At 38.9% G+C, this 13,451-nt stretch overlaps 1 protein-coding gene and 1 long non-coding RNA gene across 2 annotated transcripts in view; one reads left to right on the top strand and one right to left on the bottom strand.

Moving 5' to 3' along the window:
- SORCS1 (sortilin related VPS10 domain containing receptor 1) overlaps positions 1-13,451 on the top strand; it is a gene marked incomplete at its 5' end in the record, with an annotated part of 502,465 nt that overhangs the window by 343,349 nt on the left and 145,665 nt on the right. The gene's annotated exons all lie outside the window — the stretch shown is intronic.
- LOC115285872 lies at positions 7,288-10,696 on the bottom strand. The gene is made up of 3 exons (XR_003905729.1): positions 10,648-10,696; positions 10,339-10,396; positions 7,288-7,481 (listed from the first exon to the last, which is right to left on the bottom strand). It is a non-coding gene; the product is annotated as an uncharacterized LOC115285872 (long non-coding RNA).

Genomic DNA, 13,451 nt, shown 5'->3' with positions numbered 1-13,451 from the left:
ATGATACCTGAGTGCAAGAGAGAGGGAGGAAATCTCATAATTATAGCTTCCTAATTTAGAACAATATTAAAAGAAATTGACTTATGCCCTAGTGATCAGACTTCACTTAGTCTTCAAGTTCAGGAGCTGCTAGGTTTATACTGTGTCTGTTTATGTGGTTTCTCTTGTTCATTCAACCATATGTCACTTTTGTGTGTTGCCTTCAGTCAATAAGAGATGGTGTTTAGTGTTTACGGGTGAGAGCTCTGGAGTCACAATGACTTTGCTAGAATCCTGTTCTCAAGGGGTGTGAGTATGAGCTATTTAACTGACTTCTTTCAGCCTTACAGTCTTCATCTATGTATCTATGTAGGGTTGTATATACTTATCAGGATTAAAAAGGGAACTCAGGTTAAACTCTAGATACATATAATACATGATGAGTAAATATTAACCGTCATCTAAAAGAGGAATAGGGAAGAGTTGGGCATTCGTTCCTGGAATGTGGCAACCTCATTTTGATATCAAAATTTACAGTTTATATTTTCAGTGGGATTTTTTAAATTTATATTTTAGCTAGCACATAGTGCAATATTGGTTCTAAGAGTAGAATTCAGTGATTCATCACTTAACGTACATCAGCCAGTGCTCATCACAACAAGTGCCTTCCTTAATACCTATCACCCATCTATCCCACCCCCCACCTCCCTCCATCAATCCTCAGTTTGTTCTCTATCCTTAAGAGTCTCTTGTGGCTTGTTTTCCTGTCTCTTCTCCCCCACCTTTCTTCTATGTTCATCAGTTTTGTTTCTCAAATTCCACATATGAGTGAAATCATATGATATGTGTCTTTCTCTGATTGACTTTTTTAGCTTAGCATAAGGCATCCTAGCACCATCCACATCATTGGAAGTGGCAAGATTTCATTCTTGTTGATGACTAGTATTCCATTGTGTGTGTGTGTGTGTGTGTGTGTGTGTGTGTGTGTACACATCTTTATCCATTCATCAATCGACGGACATTTGGGCTCTCTCTATACTTTGGCTATTGTTGATAATGCTTCTGTAACATTGGCAAGCATGTACCCGCTTTGAATCTCTACTTTTTTGATCCTTTGGGTAAATACCTAAGAGTGCAATTGCTGGATCGTAGAGTAGGTCCATTTTTAGTTTTTTGAGGAACTTCCGAACTGTTCCCCAGCGTGGTTATACCAGTTTGCATTCCCACCAGTAATGCAAGAGTGTTCCTCTTTCTCCACATCCTTGCCAACATTTGTTTCTTGTGTTGTTAATTTTAGCCTTCTGGCACATGTGATGTTGTATCTTATTATGGTTTTGATTTGTATTTCCTTGATGATGAATTGTTTAGCATATCTTCATGTGTCTCTTAGCCATCTGGATGTCTTCTTTGGAAAAGTGTCTATTCATGTCCTCTGCCCATTTCTTCCTTGGATGATTTCTTTTTTGGGTGTTGAGTTTGTTAAGTTCCTTATAGATTTTGGATTCTAACCTTTTATCCAGCATGTCACTTGCGAATTTCTTCTCCCATTCCCTAGGCTGCCTTTTAGGTTTGTTGATTGTTTTCTTCATATGCAGAAGCTTTTTGTTTTGATGAAGCCCCAACCTTTCATGTTTTTTTTTTGTTGTTGTTGTTTCTCTTGTCTTCAGTGACCTGTCTAGTAATAAGTTGCTCAGGCTGATGTCAAAGGTTGTTGCCTGTGTTCTCCTCTAGGATTTTGATAGTTTTCTATCTCACATTTAGGTCTTTCATTCATTTTAAATTTATTTTTGTGTATGGTGTAAGAAAGTGGCCCAGTTTCATTCTTCTGCTTATTGCCTCCAGTTTTCCCCCAACACCATTTGTTGAAGAAATTGTCTTTTTTCCATTGGGTATTCTTCTTGGCTTTGTCAAAGATGAATTGATCATAGAGTTTTCTATTCTGTTCCACTGATCTGTGTGTCTGTTTTTGTGGCAGTGCCATCCTGTCTTGGAGACTACAGCTTTATAATATTTCTTGAAATCCAGAATTATGATGCCTCAAGTTTGGTTTTTATTTTTCAGGATCGCTTTGACCCTTGGGTGTCTTTTGTGGTTCCATGTAAATTTTAGGATGTTTTGTTCTAGCTCTGCAAAAAATGCTGGTAGTATTTTAACAGGGATTGCATCAAATATGTAGATTGCTTTGGGCACTGTAGCCATTTCAACGATGTTTGTTTTTCTAAACCATAAGCACGGAACGCTTTTCCATTTATTTGTGTTCTCTTCAGCTTCTTTCTTAAGTGTTCTTTCGTTTTCAAGTACAGATCTTTTGCCTCATTAGTTAGGTTTTTTCCTAGATACCTCATTGTTTTTGGTGCAATTGCACATGGGATCAATTCCTTGATTTCTTTTTCTGCAGCTTCATTATTGGTGTATAGAAATCCAGCAGACTGCTGCACATTGATTTTATGTCCCGTGACTTTGGTGAATTCACGTATTTGTTCTGGCAATGTTTGAGTGAAGCCTTTTGGGTTTTCTATGTAGAGTATCATGTCATCTGCAAATTGTGAAAGTTTAACTTCTTCCTTGCCAGTGTGGTGCCTTTTCTTTCCTTTGCTGTCTAATTGCTAAGGCTAAGATTTCAAGGACTATGTTAAATATTAATGGTGAGAGTTGACACCTTTGTCTTGTTTCTGACTGTAGGGGAAAGGCAAAGGCTCTCAGTTTTTCCCCTTGAGGATGATATTAGGTATAGGTAATCTATGACCTTTATGATGTTGAGGTATGTTCCATCTATCCCTGCTTTGTTGAGGATGCTGTTGTCAAATGCTTTCTCTCTCTCTGTTGACAGAATCAAATGGTCCCCATACTTTATTTTATTAATGTGTGGTATTATTAATGTGGGGTATCAAGTTGATTGATTTGTGAATTCAGTGGGAATTTTTAATGTAGACATGTAGTTTACTTTCCTGTTGCCCCAGAGTCAGGAACTATGGATAGAAACAGCTTAGTGTTTAATTTTATAGCTTCTCAATTATTTAGAAGCCCTTGTTACTCAATTCATTTAATTTATATCAATTGAGTGAGTAATTTTTAGATCTGACTACTGGCTGTGAACCTGGCTGTGAACACAGTTTCTGTCCTGGAGGAGTTTGCAAGCTGCTGAGTTCGGACTGTAGCAGGACCCCCTCTAGAAGTTAAAAACCAGCATCTGGCATAGGGGCTGAGGATGTGAGGTTGGCAATATGGAAGAATAGCTGGAGATAGAACTTGGGAAAGGAAGAGTAAGGACAGACCAGACCAGAACTTGCCAGAACTGTTACGCTGCCTCTTGGCACCTTGAACCAAAATGACCTTCAGAATGAAATGGCTGCTGCTTCCCTCCTGTCTTCCTCTCATACATACTTCCTTTTGGTCACTTCTAATCAGAAACTATAGAGACTCTGGGAAATATGGTTATTGATTGGGCAAGTTGATCCAATACAAAATCACCGCAGCCTACCCCTTGAAAACTTGGAACCTGGCACATCTTGTAAAACGATATATAATCTCCAAATAAAAACAAAAACATAATTATGCTTCACCCAACAGTGATGGAATTGTCCCCCATAAAACTTAAAATGTGATAAATGCCTCCCCAAAAAGATGAGAAAAATTGCATATGTCACATTGTTTTCAGGTGATATTCCTCTTTTAGCTGAGTCATGCTTCCCCTTTTTGTATTCTGTAACCAAAATACCAAGATGTAAGTAAGGTCAGCCACTATTAACTCATCTTATGTTAAAACATTGAGAAATGGGAAGAGGAGAAGGAAAAAAATAAAGGACAGAGACAAATATTCATATTCAGTTATGGTGACGGGAGTTCCTGGGGAAAGATTTTAAGGACAGAGACTTGACTGCTGATAGGCCAAAGATGAGAAGAAATTGACCAAAGAACTAATACAGTGAAATGCCTAGAACACTCCCTGCCACATACCATATATCATGAGCTGTCAGCACAGAGCCTGATGCGGGGCTCAAACCCACAAACGATGAGATCATGACCAGAGACGAAGTCAAACACTTAACTGACTAAGCTACCCAGCACCCCTAAACAGTATCATTTCAATGATTATTAGATACCTACAGATTTAAAAGATGTTAAAATGAAGAAAATTAGCAATTTGGAATTGATAAAATAGGTCCTCAATATGTATTTATTGAATATGTGAAAATTTAAGAATGAATATGGGGATGAGGCAGCCATAGATTTCTACTTTTCAAATCAAAAGTTAGATAAGGTTGTCTTAATAGGTAACTAATATGATGTGGGATGGTAAATTCTAAGCAGAATGGTAGAGAAGACCCAGGAACTGCTTTATTTGACATGGTAGGAAAGAAAGGCAGAATGGACAAAGGAAGATCCTAAAACCAACTCTTTGGCCGGTGAGTCCATGTAGCCGACCAGCCCTGATGTGTTTATGAATGTGTTAAGAATTTTATCAGGATTCTTAGAGAACTTTGAAGCTGTCACATATGACCTCCTGTGGGTTGTGGGAATCACTTCTACACAGTCCTAGATAAATGGCTAAACACAGCAACACAGCTTTTTTTTTTTTTTTAACATTTTATTTATTTTGGAGAGACAGAGCATGAACAAGGGCAGAGAGAGAGAGACATAGAATCCAAAGTAGGCTCCAGGCTCTGAGCTAGTGGTCAGCACAGAGCCTGACATGGGGCTTGAACCCACAAACTGTGAGATCATGACCTGAGCTAAAGCCGGACACTCAACCAAATGAGCCACCTAGGCACCCCTAAACACAGCCTTTTGGATTGAGAATGAACTTTGTCAGGATCTCTCTTTCTCTACAGAGAATAACCAGAGGAAATGGACCTGTCCCACTGGTTTTTATCGTTCGACTCAGGCACTTAAAACATCAACATCTCTAAACGAAGCAATTCCATAATTTAGAGAACGCTGTCAAGGTTTTCACAGGCATGGCAAGATGTGCCCTGGGGTGGAGGACAGAACCTGCTGCAGCATTTATGAAATTTATGGTAAAGGGTTTTCCATGAGTGCCTGAAGTTTAAGGTAGATAAATACCAGAAGACAAATTCTACCAATAATTGAATTACAAAGCCATTATCATGTGCTGAACAGAGCAATTTTATGACTCTATTGTGACAAGATGAAACTTGTTAGAATATTTATGTGCCTGGGATAGCTTCTGCATCGCTAACCCAGAGAACAAACTAGCTCTTCCAGACTGTGCCTCCTATGAGCAGTTAGCCTTCCTGAATTTAGTAGCCAAGGAAAACAATGTGCTTAAGAGAGAGGAACCCAAAGCCGACACAGCATACAGCCACATTGGCCAGAGATTTACATTCCCTCTCATACTTCAACAGTTCCTGGGCCAAAAGATTTATGTTGTCAGCTGCAATCAGACTCTTCCCAGTGACCAGGGCAGCTCTAGAATCAGGAAAAACTCTGGCCATCCATGTTGCTTTCTACTTCTAAATAAAGGAAGAGTAAGAACATCTCAGTAATAAGAGCCACTTTTCCAATCTAATCATTTTTTACATAGTATAACTTTATTTTTGTGATTGTTGAAATCTGTGAATCATAAACTTACACTAGTTGGAATGCTACAGTACTTTACCCACTTTATGTGATAGAATGACATGACCCATCTGTACCATGTGATAACAATGACTTAGAAAGGACACATTACTTTCCTATTTATAGTAGTTTTCCTCTAATTGAGTACCTCCTTGGGAGATTTGAGTATAGTTTTCCCCTAACTTTTTACTTCAAATTAATTTTAGAATTAAAGAATTGCAAACATAGAATGGAAAGTTCCCATATAATCTTCAGTCAACTTCTCTTAAGCTAACAAGTTTTGTAACCATGGAGCAGTATTTCCAACTAAGAAATTAATATTGGTTAAAGGCTGTCAACTAAACTGGAGATTTGATTTGGATTACCCCACATTTTTTACTCATGTCCTTATTTTCCAAAATCCCACTTAATTGTCATATATTTTAGTGTCTTTCGATCTGAGGCAGGTCCTTAGTCTTTCCTGGTCTTTGATGACCTGGACAATTTTGAAGAGTACTAGTCAGATATTTTAACCAAAATTGGGTTGGTCCAATATTTTCTCATGATTACAGGGTCATAGATTGCTGGGAAGACTATCCCAGGAACGATGTGCCCTTCTCATGACATCATACCAAACAATACAGTGTATCAGCATGTCTTATTAGCTATGATGTTAACCTTGACCACTTCAAGTAGGGTCTGCCAGGTTTCTCTTTTGCAGAATTACTCTTTTTCCTGTTGCATACTTTATTTGTTAAAAGCAAGTTACTAAGTCCAGTACGTTCTCAAGGGAAGATAATTAAGCTGCAACTCTTGGCAAGAAGAGTATCAAAAATTTTATGAACATACGTTGAAAACACCACAATAATTAATAAATATTTTGGGAAAGATACTTTGAGGCTATGCATTTTGCCCACTAATTTTAGTATGCATCAGTAGATCTTGCCTGTAGCAGTTATTTCTGTGCGATTGTGATGGTAATTTCTTATTTTGGTCATTTCTTATTATCGGTATTAACTGGAATTCTCCTGTAAGGAATAATTGTCCCATCTTGATCATTTATTTATTTATATCTTTGATTAGTTGCTCAGCCAACAAGGTGACCAGAAAAGATGGTGAATAAGCCTAATTCTGGATGATGTTTGTTTTCTCTTTAGGTATCTCTGTGCCCTTGCTCTGGGCTAGTCGGAACACAATCCCTGTTAGACCCTAATATGCCTTTAAAGTGCTGCTTGCTAATTAAAGGAGAGATGGCTCTAATAAAATCATTTTTAAAGGACTGTTTTAGGGGTCCCTGGGTGGCTCAGTCAGTTAAGTGTCCAACTTTGGCTGAGGTCATGATCTCACAGTTCGTGGGTTTGAGCCCCACATCAGGTTCTGTGCTGACAGCTCAGAGCGTGGACCCTGTTTCAGATTCTGTGTCTCCCTCTCTCTCTCTGCCCCTCTCTTGCTCATACTCTGTCTCTCTCTATCTCAAAAATAAATAAATATTAAAAAATTAATTAAAAAAAGAAAGGAATATTTTAGGGTCTTCCCTGGGATGAAGATCTCAGAAGGAAATGCTCTTTCCTACTGACACAACTCCTTTATTGGTCCTGGAGGAGGGGATTCTGCTGTTGTTTTAGGCTCCCGCAGTTTGTTCAGTTCAACATCTTACACTACCTTCACCATCAGAAGGATGACTTAGAGGTACTCATCATTACACACACACACACATACACACACACACTTCTTCCTTTCCTCATCTTCTTTGTGTTCACCAGAGGAAAAAAGCAAGATTTGCTGCTTCATACCAAAAACCAATCTTCTGTGAAGGAGTACGGACCTCTGTTGTTCAATAGCGGTTTTAATTCCCAAAACAAAGGTGCCTTGCTGGCTCCATCTGACATGTAATCTTAATATAGGGGTTGTGTGTTTGAGCCCCACATTGGGTATAGAGATTACTAAAAAAAAAAAAAAAAAAAAAGCTTTAATTACCAAAACAAATAATTCAGGTTCCAAACTTAACCTATTAAAAATATATTAAAAAGAGAGTACAATAAATGGGTAAATATCCAAACAATTTATCCATTTTACAAATGAAAACTTGAATCAAAACATCTCTGTGGATATAAGTCCCATGAACATGATAGGTAATCCATAAAGAAAAAAAAAAAGACAAAATGAAAATGTTGAGTCTCACAAATTAGAAATAAAAAAAGATATATCATTTATTAAACTATTAAAAGGAGAGACTTTTTATTTTTATTTTTTATTTTTTTTTAAATATAGTATTTCTCCTTTTCTTTTAAACTTTTTTTTAATGTTTTATTTATTTTTGATACAGAGAGACACACAGTATGAGAGGGGGAGGGACAGAAAGAGCAGGAGACACAACGCAGGAAACGGGCTCCAGGCTCTGAGCTAGCCGCCAGCACAGAGCCCAACGCGGGGCTCGAACCCACGAATGTGAGATCTGACCTGAGCCGAAGTCGGAGGCTCAACCGACTGAGCCACTCAGGCACCCCAGGAGAGACTTTTTAAAGAACATGATACTTCGCTTTGGTGAGGAACTTGGGGAATGGACCCTTCATATGCTCTTCTTAGGAGTGTAATTTATATAAATTTTCTGGAGGACAATTGGACAGTTTAACAGGAGTCTTAAATGCTCATTCTCTTTGAGTTAGTGGAATTCCGTCTTTTAATAATTCTGCCTGTTAATAAATCGAGTGATTAGAGAGACAGGCAAATATTTCCCTACAAAGATAATCGGCACAGTATTATGTATAGACACTACCGGTACTTGGCAGTCAGCCTATCAGTTAAGTAAATTACAGAATACTGTTACAGCCGGCAAAATAGTACACTCCAATAATATGGTACATTATGCTATGTTCCAGTATTCCAATGTTATGCAAAAGTTGTTTCTTAAAAAAGAAATGCCTACAGCAGCGTAGAAAAAGTACCCTAAAGAATCAACAACAGAATATTAAAGGTGATTGTTTCCATGAATGTTTTACTTTCCTTTGTATACCTTGGTCCACTTTCCATTATGTTTTAAGTGAACACATATTATTTTTATAATTAGATTTCTAAAAGCAGGGTTATTTTGGGGCGCCTGGGTGGCTCAGTCGGTTAAGCATCCGACTTCAGCTCAGGTCATGATCTCACAGTTCTTGGGTTTGAGCCCTGCATGGGGCTCTGTGCTGACAGCTAGCTCAGAGCCTGGAGCCTGTTTTCAGATTCTGTGTCTCTCTCTCTCTCTGACCCTCCTCTGCTCATGCTGTCTTTCTCTCTCAAAAATAAATAATAAAAAAATTAAAAGCACTGTTATTTAGATAAATTATGCCAATTATAATAATAATAGAGCAGTCAAGCGTATTTTCCAGCTGGAGGAATTGAGGGTGGGTGGTGGTAGTGGCAGGAGACAAAGGACAGGAAAGCTTGGTGACCTGCAGAGTAGCCACTGGACGGAATCTCTCCTTTCCTGCCCCTCTCTTCATCCTTTTCAAGTCTCCACACTTCCATCCAGACCTCTATTTCTCCTTGCCTGCCCTTCCCTATCTCCTCTTTCATGACCTCTTCCTTCTGCTCTTTTCCCTCCTCTCCATTCTGACTTCCCCTCTCTGCTTCCTCTCTTCTCTTTCTGTCACGCTGAGATGTTTTTGGCTCTACCTTTAAAATTTGCACCCAGAACGGATTATTAATTTAAAAAAATTAAATGTATGTTTTATGCTTTCCATCATCGCATTAGTTTCCTCAGCCAAGCAGTTAATACAAGTTCAAAAGCACGTTGGCACTGGCCTTCAAAGTATTTTCACAGGGTATCATCACTGTGTTTGCCCAGTTCCAAATCACTGGACACCTTGTACTCAGAACTCCAGAAATTCTTTGTAAGTAAGCAGAGTCCTGGAGAGACTAGCTACAGTGTGACACGCCCCCCCCCCCCAGGAATTTGTGCCCCTGCTGTGATGAATCTGGTTTCTTCCTGTGTCTAACTGGATTCTGTCCTTGCTTCCCTCCATGCTTTACTGACTGGGTTACTTTCCCTTCTCCATTGAGGGGTTTGTAAGCCGTAGCTGCTTGGAATATTTTTTCTGCAGTATCAATACCAAGCAATGAAACAAGGGAATGTTTTTGTGTCATAATAGGCTCAGAAATTAAAGCAGAGCTATCCAAGAATGGTTAAACCAGGCTTAGGGAAGGGCCAGGGACCTGCCGGTCCAGTGTGGAGACTAACACTGTGTTACTCAGAATTGTCAGAACTTACTGTCATGTTTCAAGTACTTGCAGAGATGCCACCTTCACACTTAGTCCCCCTGATATTTGAGGATCTAAACTAAACCTAATTTCCAGGATATTTCAGATTCTAGGACATGGAGCCTGCTCACACATGCCTGGGTCCACACTACCCTAATGCCCACCACACATGCTTTAGTCCATTGGGGTTGTTCTAACAAAACACCACAGGATGGATAGCTTATAGACAGCAGAAATTACTGTCACAGTTCCGGGGGCTGGGAGTCTGAGATCGGGATGCCGTGTTATGGGGTCTGATGAAGGCCGTCTTGAGTGGGTTACAGATGGTTGGTTACCTCCTTGCTGTGTTCTCACACGGTAGAATGGGCAAGGGGCCCTCTCTGGTCTCTTTTATATGGACACTAATCACCTCCCCAGGGCCCCAAGGCCTCACATCCTATACCATCCCCTTGGAAGTTAGGTTTCAACATATAAATTTGGGCTAGGGGGAACACAAATCATTCAAGCCATAGCAGCACAGGATGTCAGATTTTCTGAAGTTTCCCCGTCATTTCTCCTTACCTTTTTGGTATAAGAAACACACATTATCTTTGGAGTTAATACCATCTTTTCTGAGACACTAAGGAGTAAAAAGAAAAGGAATTGTTTTTCATGAGAAAGATCATTGGAGTAAGTTAAGAACCTGGGTTAGTAGTTTCAACCTTGATACTATCTGAGTGGTATGACCTTGGACAAAGTATTTGCTCACTTGAAGCCTTCATTTCCTTAATTGGGACTTATAGTGTTTGAATTAGTTAACCTCTAACGGACTTTTCATCTCAAAAGGATCCCTTAATTTATACTGTTGTTGATAGTGATAGCTTCACCTACTCTTTACTCTTCAGAACAGTTTTTTTATGAAGTCTTATTTTTAACATTCTTCTTATGGATGATACATAGAACTGTAGAAAAATCAGAAATTCTAAGTTCCAATCTGATTGTGTCATCTATTAGCTCTGTGCCCTTAGGCACGTAAATTGCTTTCAGAGCTACCACTGCCTTTCTCTTATCTCATCATTATTTTTCCTCAATTTGTGTCATGTGTGAATTTTGTAGACACACAATAGGTGTTCTTATCCAAGTTGTTGACAGTTGATGAGCAGGAAGCCAATGAGGGCACAGCCTTGCAAGCCCTGTGTAGTATCAATTCTACACTTAACAGATGGACACCAGCCATTGATCAACACCATACGACAGTGGTGTTTTTGATGTAGTTAATGCTTCTTATAGTTTGTATATATCTTTTCCTATACAACTCTCAAGAAATGTTATCACCACCTGATATATATTTATGTTTATTTATATCTTCCCAGTCTTCTGCATGGAAATGGAACTTCATGAAGTGCAGGGATTATCCTGTTTAATTCCCTACTAAACTCTTAGCACATTCGAACTTCCTCTGGTACATTGTCTGGTATTCAGTAAACATTTGTTGAATTAATTAATTAATTCACTAAAAGTCTTAATTGAGAATCAGCTGTCTGCCCCTCTGAGGTTTAATTACTAAGGAATACCCAGGAATCCTTAGTCTAGAACAGTAGTCTCCATGGTGAGTTACCCACCGCAGCACCTCGGGGGTGTAAGAGATGATTCATTCAGATGTAGGGAGAAGATATTTCATTTCCTGGGTTTTTTGCTCCTGTTTTACTTTCTATTTTGTGTATATTTGCTAGAGTTAAAGTATAAGCACCTTAGTGCATTTCCTCATCTTAACAACTAACGAATCATCATATATTGACATGTGCTCATTTTTGTTTCCCTCCCTTGGTATGTTCAAACAGAAACTGTGAAGTTTGCTATTTTTGGACTTTTCTTCTAGAATATAATTTCACTGAGCCAAATTATCTCCAGCAACAAAATGCTCAGGTTTCAGTTCCTTTACTTACTTGCTCTTCTCACTAAAGTCTTTTGCCCTTAACAGAAACGTAAAGAAAGGGGAAGTGGCAAGGTTCTGTCCTCTCCTTGTCCTCTCTTAATGTGGCCCTTCTAGTCACAAGCTGGACAGTCACACCTTCCTCCTCTCACTTTGAGTTTAAGATCAACACACACATGCACAGGCACACACACACACACACACACACACACACACACCCACACCCTGGAGTCCTCAGCGCTGCATTTCCTCACCACTGCTCTTCCCCGGCATTAGCCTCCCAAGCCCTCTTAGTAAGATGGTGGCAGACTTGCAGGTGCTCTGGGGTTTAGAAAATTCCAGATCTCCTTTCCATGATAAGCTCACTAATTGCTTCTCTCAGTCCCTTTTTTGACTCGTACACATTGGTTATGTCTCCTCATAGACTTTGTTTTCCAGATGAAAGAAGCATTTTTATTGTTTATAATTATTCAGGCTTATTAATATTAATGATAAGAGTAATGCATAAATACATATTCCTTGTAAAAATTAAATCACTGATAGGGATAATGATCTCTTTGACTGTCACCCCCAATTATACTTGATCTTAGCCAAAAGGCCGAGAAGCGATTGTCACCCCCAATTATAAAACCTCTCAGAGTTGACTACAGTGATAAATTTTGTCCATGTATTTCTGGTGGAGTTTTTTTCCCCTTTAGTATACATTTTTGTTTCAGGTCAATCAATAGACAATAGATAGGCAAATTGGGTATTTTCATTTAATAAATTGCAATGAAGTAGAGATCGATGTCATTAATTTTATGGTCTGTCATGGAACAGTCTCTTAGATATATTAGAGTAAAATTTACAAGTGGCTAAAAATGCATAGAGTAAGATAGCACTAACAGTTTAAAAAGATAAAAAAAAAAAAAAAAGGGTGGACACCTGGGTGGCTCAGTCGGTTAAGCGTCCAACTTCAGCTCAGCACATGATCTCATGGTTTGTGAGTTTAAGCCCCGAATCAGACTCTGTGTTGACAGCTCAGGGCCTGGAACCTGCTTTGGATTCTGTGTCTCCCTCTTTCTCTCCCTCTCTGCTGCTTGTTCACTCTCTCTCTCTCTCTCTCTCTGTCTCTTTCTCTCTCTGTCTCTTTCTCTCTCTGTCTCTCTATCTCTGTGTCTCTCTCTCAAAAATAAACATTAAAAAAATTAAAACAAATAAAAAGATAAAAGTAATCCTTATTAAAGAATATTCCAAGCTACTCCTTTACCTCAATCCCAAACTGATCATTTAAAATATACTTCTCTGTATCTTATTGGCACAATGATTTTTGTTTGGGGACCACACTGGCGATGTGGTCATCTTCTCTGGTGCCTGTCTAAATCCCCTCATCTGTATTCAGGAAACAACAAAAGTAAGGAGAGGGGCCCAAACTGTGGGGAAATAAGAAAGTGGGAAATGAATCAATGATTTTAGAAGCAAAGCTTCTAAATTAAATTAGAGAAAGGGAACAAAGAGGGAGGGGGAACATTGTGACATGATAGCTTGTCCTGACCAATTTATATCTGGTCGTTTCGATGTCTGGAGAGACATAGTGCTCTTTGCTCAGTATTTTTCTTTCTGTGTTCAGCTTTGTTCCTATCATGCAGTTTGTTCAACAGACATCCTCATCCCCAGACTGCCTTCCTGAGCTTATATACATATTCCTTAACTGAGTTGGATACCCAATTCATCACTTTGCTCTTATAAACACATACACAAGCAAGTACATACACACACACAC

This window comes from Suricata suricatta, chromosome 2 (assembly GCF_006229205.1).
Source record: "Suricata suricatta isolate VVHF042 chromosome 2, meerkat_22Aug2017_6uvM2_HiC, whole genome shotgun sequence".
Taxonomy (NCBI): domain Eukaryota; kingdom Metazoa; phylum Chordata; class Mammalia; order Carnivora; family Herpestidae; genus Suricata; species Suricata suricatta.
This window is presented reverse-complemented; position numbering and strand designations above follow the sequence as displayed.